Raw genomic sequence first — 13,827 nt, forward strand, 5'->3', positions numbered from 1 at the left:
CCTTGAATAGGGTAAGCATCCCAGAACGAGGATTCTTTCACATAAGATAATGATCCTCTGAAACCAGTCCTTTGTGAAAAACAAGTTATATACTGTAAGTGATCAGAAAGAGAAAACTGCTTATGCAGTTTAACCTTAATACAATAATATTATAGGTGAATCATGGATGACATATTTGTATCTCAGGGTGATCAGTCCATACAACGATCAAAATCAATCCATACCTCAATCACCTCATACTGTATGTATGAATCGAGCAGGAGGACAGTCATTAATTCTAGGCAACGTAGTCGTCCGCAAATTCATCCTAATATATCCTCTCACACCAGATGCTTGACGACTTGGAGGGACCTACCAAAGCTTAAAGGAATCATTCTCAGGTTTAATCATCTTTGAAATAAAGTATTTTCACAAATATTTCTAAGGACAGAAATGTATTACAATGACTGATTACAAACCTCTCATTTCTCTGTTCAGTGAACAGTAGGCTTTACCACAGATCTAAAGATGGGCTTAGACTTTGAGTGTTCATGAATATATGATTAGTTACTGGGCTGGCAAGGATCACAACAATGCAGATGCCTTGAGCCGATTGCCAGCCCCAGATGAAGACAAGCACATGTTTGAGGAAGACCATGTGCTGCTGTTGGAGCACTCAGATATGCCTTTGATGGCTGCCAAGCAAGTAAAGAAATGGATTTTTCTCCAGGAAGAACAAAGTTCACCTTACCTTACCTTACCTTACCTTCTGAGAGGGATTCCTAAGAAGCATGATTAGCCTGCTTTTATATCTTACGCACAGAGACAGAAGGAACTTAGCATGCAAGAATGCTGCCTCCTGTGGGTTGTGAGAATATAGTAGTCATCCATCTTCTTAGCAGAGCAGCAGTTTTGAGCCAACTTCATCAGCTATAGCCTGATTTTACCAGAAGGAACAGAATAGCAAGAAGTTGCCAAAGGTGGAAGTTGACATTAAGGAGTTAATGAAAATATGTCAAGTCTGTCAGAGGGGTGTCAAGGGGTGTATTTTCATTATACAGCACCCATCCATTTTCCAAAGCGCTAATCCGTCTGGGTCGCAGAGGGTCCAGAGCCTATCCCAGAAGCTACGGGCATGAGGTGCAGAACAACCCAGGATGGGGGGCCAGCCCTTCAAGGGCACACTCACACACCATTCACCCACACATGCACACCGGGTAATTTAGTAACTCCAATTAGCCTCAACATGTCTTTGGACTGTGGGGGGAAACTGGAGCACCTGGAGGAAACCCCACGACCATGGGGGAGAACATGCAAACTCTAGGCGGAGACTCGAATCTGGGTCCCAGAGGTTTGAGGCAACAGTGCTAACCACTGCACCACCCATCACAGGGAATATGTTCCTCGTTCTTGTACTTGCACACTCCAACTGAATTAAGGCTTTTCCATTGAGTTGGTTCACACTGACCATCATAATCAAATCCTCCAGGTGGGCAAGAGGAACTTCCAGATGGTGTTGCCATTGGAATAAGGTCCAGCAGCAGGAGTAGGTGGAAATTTATAAGAAAGTCTACAGTGGAACAAATCAATAAAAGGACTCCTGACTTGATGGTGGAAAGTTCCCCATCACCCTCAGATGCCATTTGTGCTATATGGATGGAACAGAAAAGATCTGAGAGAAGCAGAAGCTCCCTCCTCTTATTTGAAGGATTATATGCCCAGCCAGAGTGTTAGAATGTACTTTGGAATGCATGGGCATAGATGATAAGTGACTGTCAAATATCTAATGTAAAGTTGTCATTATTCATGTAGAATTTGTTTGATACCAGTTGGCTAACTGTTGTAAATGTGTTTTCTCTTGAAAACACTTTTTATTAGTCTGAGAATGTGATAACTGGAATTTTGTGCAAAGGTGATAGCCTGTTGTGATTAACTAGCAATGTCTTGAAGATCCACCTGTTGATTGTTATCAACCAATTGGCAACCACTGGTATACAGTATACAGTAATGTAATGGAATAAATCCAGATTAGTTTAACCTGAATTGTAAATTATGAACCAGACACATCACAATCTGAACTATTTATTTATGGATAAATTTATGCCTTTATAAATTATAAATAATTGTCTAAGTATAGTATATTGTATAAAATTATACATACATTTTAATAGTTTAATAGCTCAATAGTATTTTTTTCTGTACAAGTAATGAAATTAGATGCCTACTAAAAAGAACTAAATATATATATATATATATATATATATATATATATATATATATACACTGTATATATAGCTTGCACAGCAAATGATCTGTCCATATACAGACGCTGCTCTACTTATGAATGAGCTACGTTCCGAACAGCCGTTTGTAACTTGAAATGTTCCGAATTCGTTATTCATCATCATTTTAAGGTTATCCACAAGTACAAAGAACTAGGATGCAGGGGGTATGTAGCGGCCAGAAGTCGCACAACGGAATTGGCGCCCAGAAAAAAAGATTGATGTTACGGACAGGAAACGGGAGCCCAATGAAGACCATTTGGACTTACAGTCCTCTTCGTTCGTATGTCTGAAGGTTCGTAAGTTAAAAGTTCGTAAGTAGAGGAGTATCTGTATATGTCATATCAATGATATTTGACACTTCATATTTTTAATTTCAGTTTTGGTGGGAGTACCAAAATCAAGCACCATCGCTGGCAGTTTTATATGGTGTTAAGTAAAGAGGCCTGTAGAGAGTTCAGCAGGGTGTGCCTTCCCCCTGAGTTGATTGGCCCAGCTAAATTAACCAGATCAATCACCAAAAATAAGAAGTGACAGTGATAGAAGGCTTGCATTATGACTTTTGGATTCTGAGGGCTTTGATGACCCCTCAGACGGGACTCCATCTTTCTGAGGGAGTTCCAAACAGATGGCTAAGTCAGAGAAGATATTTCTCCATCCATAACAGTATCCTCTCTTCATTGGCTGCCAGTTAAGTCTCGAATTGACTATAAAATACTGCTATTAACTTATAAAGCACTAAATGGCCTTGCACCAGAATACCTTAGTGATCTGCTGACCACATACAACCCTCCACGCTTGCTTCGCTCTCAAGCCATGGGATATCTGTTAGTGCCTAGGGTAGAAAGAGCTATGGCAGGCTGCAGAGCTTTCTCCTACAGAGCTCCTCAGCTGTGGAATGGTCTTCCACCGGATGTGCGGGTTTCAGGTTCACTCTCAATATTCAAGTCCAGACTAAAAACACACCTGTTTAGTTTAGCGTATAGGGACACTAGTTCTAGCCCTAGCTAACTCTTCACTCCCAGTCAGACCTGTAGTGTGAGGTGTAGAGCTGGGTGGGGATCGGTGCCATTGGCTTTGGATAAACTGGACTGTCAGTGCTGTCACTCTAGCTTCGCAATCTCTTGTGGAACTGGAGTGCTGACATTTCAGGGACTCCCCATGCCTGCATTCCCACTTGCCTCTCCCTCCTACTGATGCTGCCATAGCCATATCTGCCGGAGTTTGCACATTGCACTTCATATTGCACTCACCTAGCTTTTAGCACTGCCAATAGCCTCCTCTACTTTGCCTAATTGTACATTTTATTTCCCCTACTCCTCCTGGGGGGTGATGCCTGGAGACCTCACTCTATCAAGATATCCAGCACACCGGCCACATGTGACATCGCCACCACCAGTGACGTCCCTACATCCAGCTCGCCGTTCTGATCTTCCATGTATGACCCGCTGCCTTACCTCTAGTTGCCTGGTGATTGGAAGAAGACTCGGCATCGGCATTGGCTGGTCATCTTCCTTGCTCTCCAGTTATTTCCCAAATCTTATGATTGGGACAATGTGACTTGGCGCTTCCCCATCTCTGGCACTCTCTATTTCACTATCCCTGCTGGCCCCTTTAGGATGGGCTCCCCCTTTGAGTCTGGTCCCTCCCAAGGTTTCTTCCTTCTAGGGAGTTTTTCCTTGCCACTGTCACCTATGGCTTACTCACTGGGGGCTTTGGGTGAGGATGCTGTAAAGCGCTTTGAGACAATGTAATGCTGTGATAATGCGCTATATAACAATAAATTTGTTGTTGTTGTTGTTGAAGAAAATGTTAAAAGATTATAGGTCTGTGACCATCATGCAATCAAGAGTTCTGATCTTCCTCTAAGACTCAATTTGATGCTTGGAACCCAAAGTACAGTATAGTACTATGTCTGGTGCCTCTTTGGAAAGATTTCAGACAGTCTCTACTACATATCTGAGCCACCAGAGATTTAGGCGACATCCACCAAGCTCAGGCAAGGAGAAAAGAAGAGCATGAAAAGTGACCCCAATTAACATACTCTGGGGATACTGGTTTTCTCAGCTTAGCCTGCCAATCATCAAATGGGTCAAACTGTGCACCATCATATCATGTGATCATGAACACCCATGAAACACACAGTACCTCTCAATATGATGTATTTTTTACTGGATATAGTATTTCTCCCGGAAGTAGGATATGTTTTATGTAGTAATACTGCAGTGAGTGTTACATTTTTCATTATTGTAATCTTGCCAAATTGTTTCAGTCTATAAAGCTGGACAGACAAGAAAGTAGTACAGTGTGTTATTGTACTATTTGTACATTTTGTGTATTAATATTCTAAACAAGTTTTTCTACTGCTAAAACTATTATTAACAGGCCCCATTGAATTTTTTACATAGGAAAATTATAGTTTATTAATGAATGCCACCAGCAGTAGATAAGTACATGTGCAAATCAGTGTTTTTTAATAATAAAATAATAAAAAGCATGAAAAAGCATGAAAGGTCATTTCACAGTATTTTAGAAACTTAACAACCTTGAAAGATTTATATAACAGTCAAATCTTATATTTTCATTAGGAGTGGCAGTACATTAACTTACCATGATGGAAAGGTCTTGTACATTCTCATTGCTCCATGATAGTACACATATAAGTAGACAATTTATTGCTGCCACTTAAGATAAAGCCTACAATGGTGCATCTCATAGGAGTTATTAAATAATTACATATTAATTGCTTCATCACTAAAATTGTCTTTTGAACACTCACCATTAAGCAAATAAAATTGAATTTTGAAGCTCTGTATTAACAATGATAGCCTTTGACATTAAAGTAATATGTTTGTGTATCAAGAATATTATATGATGAATCACATCAAGTTTCCTTTGTACTACTATAATGGAAGAAAAAGTTGCTGTCAAGTGATTCTTACCTCTTAACTCAAGAGATACCCATGGAAATATGGAGGAAATAGGAAAATTCTATTCAATTTATTTTTATATAGTGCCTTTCACAAGAGGCGCTCCAAGGTGCTTTACATGGCTGTGCTGTGATAAGTGCAACATCATAGAGAGGGAGATAAATACGTAGATTAATGGGAAGACAAAGAAACGAAAGAAAGCCTGATGACAATGAATGAGAACCGAAAACTCCCAAGTAGGGAGACAAAAAACCTCTGGGGGTCCAAGGTCAACTGGCTGCCCACCCCCCCATAGGAATGCTAACATTATAAGAAAAATAAAAGAATGGGCTTGCTTGCTAAAAGCAAATAATAGACTGTAAGCTAATGTCCATCAATGAGTTGATTCTCCATGCCAGTCTGTACAGGGTGCAGATTGAAGTCTACACACCCGATTGTGCAGTTCATCAGTCACATCCACAATGTTCCCCTTCCATGGGACTCAACCAGGACTCCAGCTCAGATGTTTCCCATCATGAGCACCATCTGGACATGTTGGTAAGAAAGGAATATGTACTTATGTAAGTCGCTCTGGCTAAGGGCGTCTGCCAAATCCTGTAAATGTAAAATGTAGGAATACAGCATGGGTGGTCAGAACATGCATTGACCCATTAATGCACAAGCATAGTAGATACAGTAAAATAAAAAATAAATGAACCAACCAGAGGTGTTGAGAGTACAGACAATGAGCCGTGGTGTGTGTGGGAGATTGATCTGTGCACCAGAGGACCACTGCAGTTGGGCTGTCTGTTGGCATCTCCATTTTATTGGCCAGCTTGGTGAGGGACTTTACAGCAGTACTCCTGTAGGTCTAGGAACCACCAAGAATCACAGGGGACAGCGTCCAGGTCCTGACCATCCACATAGCAAGGATGAAGGACTGGCCTAGCAGATAGTACCACAGCTTCTTCAGAGCCCTGAGCCTCAAGCTCTGGGCTGATTTCTGGTCTCTCCAACAATCACAAACTAGGGCTTGATGGCTCGTTTTAATCAGGACAGTCACGAGATGTTAACGGAAAAAAAAACAAAAAACAATGACTAAAAGTGTTGTTTTTGCTGGTAAATAACCCTTGAACAGGACAGTTTCTTTGTGTGAAAAGTTCTTTCTGTGAAAGTTGATTCTTGCAACCTCCATGCCAATAACTTCATTCTGTTTATGGATTTGAAAATCTGAAATATTAGTTTTATCAACAAGGGTCTTAAGAAGACTTGACACAAATTTTATGCAAATCGGTCATAGCGTTCAATTACAGCCAGGCTTTCTCCTATTGCAAGGCCAGCTGACCAGTATGGAAAATGACAAATGAAGTATAAATAAAAGCCTTACGTGCGTTCAAATGTAGTTTTTTTTTCTTCTGCATTCCATTTCTGACTTTGTATCAAAGTTTTAGAAAAAAATTTCCAGCCGAAATAGCCTCTCTCACAATATTTAATTTTTAGCACTGGGATATAATGGTACACAAAATTCATGGTTCACTCCAAATTTTGGGTTCTTGGTTTGGGGCAATTCCGGCACAGCAGTGAAAACATAATTTGTTCTGTAATTATTATTAAAACTGCAAACAGGATTAGGAAAAGAGGCAATGTGTCCATTGTAGTGCCTGAATAACAAGACATGCTTATTTGCGCTTTGTAAAAAAATATATAAATTTAAAAACTGACACCATCATAAGAATCATAATTAACTAAATCTTCTGTTCTCCACTGCTGAGTATGGTCACCTATCTGTAGCAGAATTTGCTTGAATGCCAAGGCAGATGTTGTTTCTGCTTTGCTCCGTTCTGGTCGTACACATGCTCAGATGATGCAGTCTCATGTCTTTTCGTCATCATATCTGAATTCGGCAAGACAGCTGGACTGCCTTGATTTCATCAGTTGCTCTCTCCAGTGTTGCTGTAATTTATTACAAAACCAAAATATTCCCAAAGCGCCAATTTATGGTGGACTGCAACCATGATTGATGCGTTAGCCATAGCAAACCCACAGTCTCAATTAACAATGTTTTTTTGGAATTATGCCCCTGTTAAGAAATGTGTTATTTCATGTCATTGTGTGTACTGAACTCATTCATCGCTCTGTTTCGATTACATGAACTGAATATCCCCTCCCCAATTTAAACTTGAATTAAAAGCAGTTAGGCACCTTTTCCCCCTTAACAATGCCTTTCTAAAGAAAGAAGGTATGGTGATCATATAACGAGGTCCTTCACTGTGGTTTGTTTGGCCCCCGACACAGTTTTATGTCATGAGTTGCATCAGACTTAACAAACGGATTGGGGGACTGAGGGTGATTTGACAGTACTTGTGTTCTCATGTACCCGTATTATGTCATCTTCCATCGCCAAAGAACAGTTCCAATACTAAACACAAAAGTATAGAGGATGGTACAGTATAGATGCCCAGATGTTTTCTTGTTCTTCCCCAAGCATCAAGGATACATCCACTGCAGCCTCATCAAATGAGACCTGACACTCACAGTTACATGCTAACAAAAGGCACGCATTTCAGACATTGAAGGGTTACACCACATGTACAATTAACATGCAGTTAATACAGAAATACACATGCTAATTTACACCATTTAAAGATAAGCGCAGTGCAGTACAAAGAATGGCGGCCGCTGACCAACCCCATGGCATTACCTTCTCTCAGCCTGTCGTCAAAAGTATGTGGGATCACCGCTCATACAACATGATATTGCTGAAACGACATCGATCACGTTTGAATAATGCGGCTAATTTTAGCCAGGAGGCAGATAATTTATGCCATCTGCTGTTGTATAATATCATATGAATTGTATCCCTAGCATTGGGGCTTACCGATTGATTGGATAATGTAGCGTTTACTGTTACACCCTTAGTTTACATATTAAAATCCCAAAAATTGATGCTGTCAAAGACGCAGAGTGTTTTTGATATGTTTAGGCAGTTTAGCTTGTATTTTTTTAAGTAAGGAACAATGATAATGTCGATTATTGGACTTTTACTGAGCAACAGGCACCAAGTTCAGCATACCTTGAGCACTGACTGCTTTTTTATTTACAGTATATAAAACAGACAGTGCACATTTTAAGATGGCAGTCAAAATTCATTCATATTTTTATTTTAGTGGTTTTATGAACAAATAAAGTTCTTTAATGTTTGGAAACATTGATTTCATTTTCTCCTGGAACATTTTTATGCCATAATTAGCACTCCTTAATGCACAGAGGCCGCCGACGGGCCGTACAGTAAGTGTGAAAGCTGGGAGCTAGTTAACCCTGCAGTGGTGTTACACAAACACATTTTTGGTCCATTTTGGTACATTCTTGGCATGTGTTATATAAAGTCGTAATTAGTGCTTAATACAAGGTGCAACAGGTCTACACATCAATCTGACGCATGGTTGCATATATTTCATATTTTATAAGCATATGAATAATAAAAAAGATTCCTGCCCAGTGTGGTTATACAATAATAAAATCTGTGTGTACAAAGGAAATGTCTTTTTTTTTTTCATATAACACTGTTGTCTCCAGCATTCCAGTGTCTAAATCAAATTATACTGCGTTGTAAAGCATAGGTTATATAGATTATATATGAGCATTATAGCATTATACTGGTGCATCTCTATGTAATAACTTGATACCAATGCTCCTCAGTTAAATATTTCGTTACGTTTTTAAAATATCAAATCTGATGATTTGTTGATTATTTACTGATTCCACATGACCACTGTCAATGTATTTGATTTAAAATTTGCATGTCCTTTTATACATAGATCTACATTTATTCCCGTATTTACCACATGGTCTTATATAACAGATACGGCTTTGGAAAACAAAGTAAAAATGTGGCAGATAATATATTGCCTACAGGTTGTTGCTCCTTAGAAGATGTAGAAGCAACAGGGAGTTTGATAACATAAAAAAGAGGTTAAGAGAGCGGCTGAAAATCTAGTTCAGGGCAAAAAAAATCTATTTCTTGGTCTGTGGAAATCCTCACTAAATCATCAGGGATCCCATAAAATGAAGTGCTAGATGGAATAGTACTTGAGCGATTTTCATTGCTAAGGTTAGGCTGTGCAATAGAATTAGTCTGTAGGCTTCAGGAAGACTTTGCAGTCATTGCAAGATGGTTTGCACCCTCAAGCAAGTGTCTCTGTTCCTATAGGGCTAACCTCACTGCCAAAATGTTGTAGTAATATAACGTCTCTTTGCTTGGGAAAAACAATGAGAAAGGAAAAGCACATGAGCTACCCCAAGCTTCACTACAAAGGGCTTAAAAGAACTGGGATACTTAAGAATCAGAGCTAATCTAAAGAGTATCATGAGCTCCTTGGACACTATCTAAGTCTGTGGGGATTAGATACTCTGCCATAGTGTTCCTTTAAGGAGATGGTACAGGAAATAAACCAGCTAATAATGTGCCTAAGAAATTGCAAAAACCAAGAAATGTGGCACATTAGCTGGTGAGTTAGGGGATCCACCTTTATCTTTTAGGAGAGGAAGTGACTAATGTAGAATTCAGATTTTTGATGTTTTACATAGAAGCGATTCTGAAAGTACTGGATAAGCACCGACTGGATGTTCTTTGCATATCATCTGGGAACTAGATCAGAGTATTATTGAGGTACAGTATATGATTAAGATATCTAGAATATAAAGAAACTTTTTGACACCTGGAATTACAAGCTCATAATTACCAACATGAGCAAGGAATATAGACTTCCACTCATGAGTTGTTAAACACGGATGAATTCATCTGAGCTGAACTGACCAAACAACAACGGACTTGCAGCCACTGAACTAAACCAATCAGACACACTGAAATGGCGCCCAAGCCTGAATTTACAAAATGGATACTGTGTCAGTTTGTAGCTGCTCTGGAGTCCCTTAGCCAAGAAGAATCATACGCTCTAAAACAATTCCGAACTTAAAATAATTTAGAGTCACATTTTATTTGGTTTACGGGGTTACAAGGGGGTTGTGATCACAGTTACTCCTCTGATCTGATGGGATCAAGATTCAAGATTCTTTAATTGTCACATACTGTACATAGTAATACAAAGTACAACACGAAATGCATCCTGAACCGCTCTTTTGTAGACAGTGCAACTTAAAAATCCAATTATGCTAAGGTTAAACTGCAGAAAGCTAAAATGCAAGCAAAGAAGTATGTTCAAAATGAAGTAACACAGACATAAAAAAGTGACCAGTGTGACAGTGCGGATATGGTGAGGGGTACAAGAGCACAGTGTACATCAGGGTGTGAGGTGCAGTGGCATGTCCAGGTTCAGAAGCCTTATGGTCTGGGGGTACAAGAGCACAATGTACATCAGGGTGTGAGGTGCAGTGGCATGTCCAGGTTCAGAAGCCTTATGGCCTGGGGGTACAAGAGCACAGTGTACATCAGGGTGTGAGGTGCAGTGGCATGTCCAGGTTCAGAAGCCTTATGGTCTGGGGGTACAAGAGCACAATGTACATCAGGGTGTGAGGTGCAGTGGCATGTCCAGGTTCAGAAGCCTTATGGCCTGGGGGTACAAGAGCACAGTGTACATCAGGGTGTGAGGTGCAGTGGCATGTCCAGGTTCAGAAGCCTTATGGCCTGGGGGTACAAGAGCACAATACACATCAGGGTGTGAGGTGCTGCTTAGCCCTTTTGGACTGGATTTGGATGTGAACAGTCCATGTCAGGTCCACAGACACCCATATATTTAAAACCCCTCAGCTTCTCCATTAGGGATCGGTTGATGGTGAGGAGAGTGTAGGCCCTCTGCTGCCTCCTACTGAAGTCCACCACCAGCTCCTTTGTCTTGTCAACATTCAGTGGGGGGACAGCCATCATTGCATTAAAGAAAAAGTGTGTCTGGCTAGTGGGTAGGAATATCTCCATCTGGAATCAATGAAGTTTCCAGCTGAGCCTGAGCCTACAAAGGCCCTGGTGTAATAAGCTTTGCCCTGCTAAGATAGTTGTGCAGGGAGGAGAACCTGCACTTGTGAAATCCAGAGGAGTACAGCCAGGATCCCCTTGTAGTGAAAACTTCTCAAGTCAATGTGCACACTCTGCTGCAGAGACTTTTAAATACCTCAACTCCTTGGGTTCTAGATTCAGTGGATTATAGGTAGGATGAATTATAGCCTGCAGGGTGAGATGATGGTCCCTGATGCTCTCCAGCACTAACTCCCTCTGCCACTTCCACAGAAGCACATCTGAACAGATTGAAAGACCAATCAACTGGGGATTTCTCCCTTGTCCCGACATGCAGTCTCTCATTTGAGGGTATCCAAGAGCCCCCGTCTCTAGGCCGTGATGCAGGCAGGCTCCTTCGGCTGAAAGTATCTTAAAGTCCAGGGCATAGTTCTAGGCCATTCACTAGCCCTGGCTCAAACACAGGAGTCTGGCTTATGCCTGTTTCTTAACCCTGGAGCAATTAAACACATTTCCAAGAGAGATGAAAAAGGTGTCTGAGCTCCATCAGAGCAGTATCCCTAGATAGTGTTATTATGTTTATAGTAAAAGCCACCAGAAACCCAACACAGAACCACCACTGAGACATTCTACTGGCTACTTGTTTGTACTGCCACTGGAGCTCCATCACTGGTGCTGCATGTGATTATTGTTGATTTGCATTCCCTTCTGGAACTTCCCACCCTGGAAGTTTTCCACCTGGTTTGCAGAACATGACACAACAATTGCTGATAACAATGTAAAGGCATTACAGATTCAACACCTCTGTTGTACAGTACAGTAATAAATTTAAATATAAAGAATACAAATAGACTCCAATAAAGAAATAAATACCAGAATATCTCTTGGGACCATTGGGTCCCATTGCATTAACATAACACTCCCAAATGTCCCTCATGCCAAGTCGATCAATGTTTGGCAGATCAAATATTAGAGAAAGTTTAACATTATGGGATTTGACCCAGGATGGACTCGAGGTAGCAGGTACATTTAACATCAGTAATAAAGTATCCCTTTGAGTAGGGAAAACTAGGAACTTTACTGCTATTGTTTCTACCGTTGGACTTCAGTGTGGGGTAGCTGAGTTGAAAACAAAGTATATCTACCTTGGGTTTGAAGAGATTTAATTTTATTGTATTCAATTCATATTTAATTGTATTTTGCTTTGGTCATGTAACCATTCTCTATGGATAACGGCAGTGGCACAGTGGTTAGCATTGTTGCTTCACGTCTCTTGCACCAAGGATCAAGTATCCCCCATGGCTCCACAGGTTTCCTCCAGGTACTCTGGTTTCCCCCTACAGTCCAACTGGAGTTACCAAATTGCCATAAGACTTCTAAATCAGGACATTTCACCATAGCTTTCTAACTGTTCATAATAACACACTCTGAACTCTACCTCATTGTCACTCACCTGCTGTTATGACATCTATGTCTCAGGTCTATTTACCTGAACAACAACTAGCACAATGCACTTTGCTATATACAATGGGGCAAAAAAGTATTTAGTCAGCCACCAATTGTGCAGGTTCTCCCACTTAAAAAGATGAGAGGCCTGTAATTTTCACCATAGGTAAACCTCAACTATGGGAGACAAAATGAGACAAAGAAATCCAGATAATCACATTGACTGAATTTTAAAGAATTTATTTGCAAAGTATGGTGGAAAATAAGTATTTGGTCACCTACAAACAAGCAAGATTTCTGGTTGTCACAGACCCGTAACGTCTTCTGTAAGAGGCTCCTCTGTACTCCACTCGTCACCTGTATTAATGGTACCTGTCTGAACTGGTTAGCAGTATAAAAGACACCTGTCCACAACCTCAAACAGTTGCACTCCAAACTCCACTATGGCCAAGACCACAGAGCTGTCAAAGGACACCAGAAACAAAATTGCAGACCTGCACCAGGCTGGGAAGAGTGAATCTGCAATAGGTAAGCAGCTTGGTGTGAAGAAAACTGTGGGAGCAATTATTAGAAAATGGAAGACATACAACACCACTGATAATTTCCCTCAATCTGGGGCTCCACGTAAGATCTCACACCGTGGGGTCAGAATGATCACAACAACGGTGAGCAGAAATCCCAGAACCACACGGGGGGACCTAGTGAATGACCTGCAGAGAGCTGGGACCAAAGTAACAACGGCCACCGTCAGTAACACACTACGCCGCCGGGGACTCGGATCATGCAGTGCCAGACGTGTCCCCCTGCTTAAGCCGGTACATGTGCAAGCCCGTCTGAAGTTTGCTAGAGAGCATTTGGATGATCCAGAAGAGGACTGGGAGAATGTCATATGGTCAGATGAAACCAAAATAGAACTTTTTGGTAAAAACGCTACTCGTCGTGTTTGGAGGAGAAAGAATGCTGAGTTGTATCCAAAGAACACCATACCTACTGTAAAGCATGGGGGTGCAAACATCATGCTTTGGGGCAGTTTTTGCGCAAAGGGACCAGGACGACTGGTCCGTGTAAAGGAAAGAATGAACGGGGCCATGTATCGTCAGATTTTGAGTGAAAAGCTCCTTCCATCAGCAAGGGCATTGAAGATGAAACATGGCTGGGTCTCTCAGCATGACAATGATCCCAAACACACCGCCCGGGTAATGAAGGAGTGGCTTCGTAAGAAGCATTTCAAGGTCCTGGAGTC

General features: G+C 41.0%; 1 long non-coding RNA gene across 1 annotated transcript; it reads left to right on the top strand.

The window, feature by feature from the left end:
- Positions 1 to 10,411: 10,411 nt before the first annotated feature.
- Positions 10,412 to 10,827, top strand: LOC125712795 (uncharacterized). Its single transcript, XR_007383402.1, has 3 exons — positions 10,412 to 10,482; positions 10,557 to 10,630; positions 10,705 to 10,827. It is a non-coding gene; the product is annotated as an uncharacterized LOC125712795 (long non-coding RNA).
- Positions 10,828 to 13,827: the final 3,000 nt, after the last annotated feature.

The sequence above is a fragment of the Brienomyrus brachyistius genome, chromosome 2 (genome assembly GCF_023856365.1).
Source record: "Brienomyrus brachyistius isolate T26 chromosome 2, BBRACH_0.4, whole genome shotgun sequence".
Taxonomy (NCBI): domain Eukaryota; kingdom Metazoa; phylum Chordata; class Actinopteri; order Osteoglossiformes; family Mormyridae; genus Brienomyrus; species Brienomyrus brachyistius.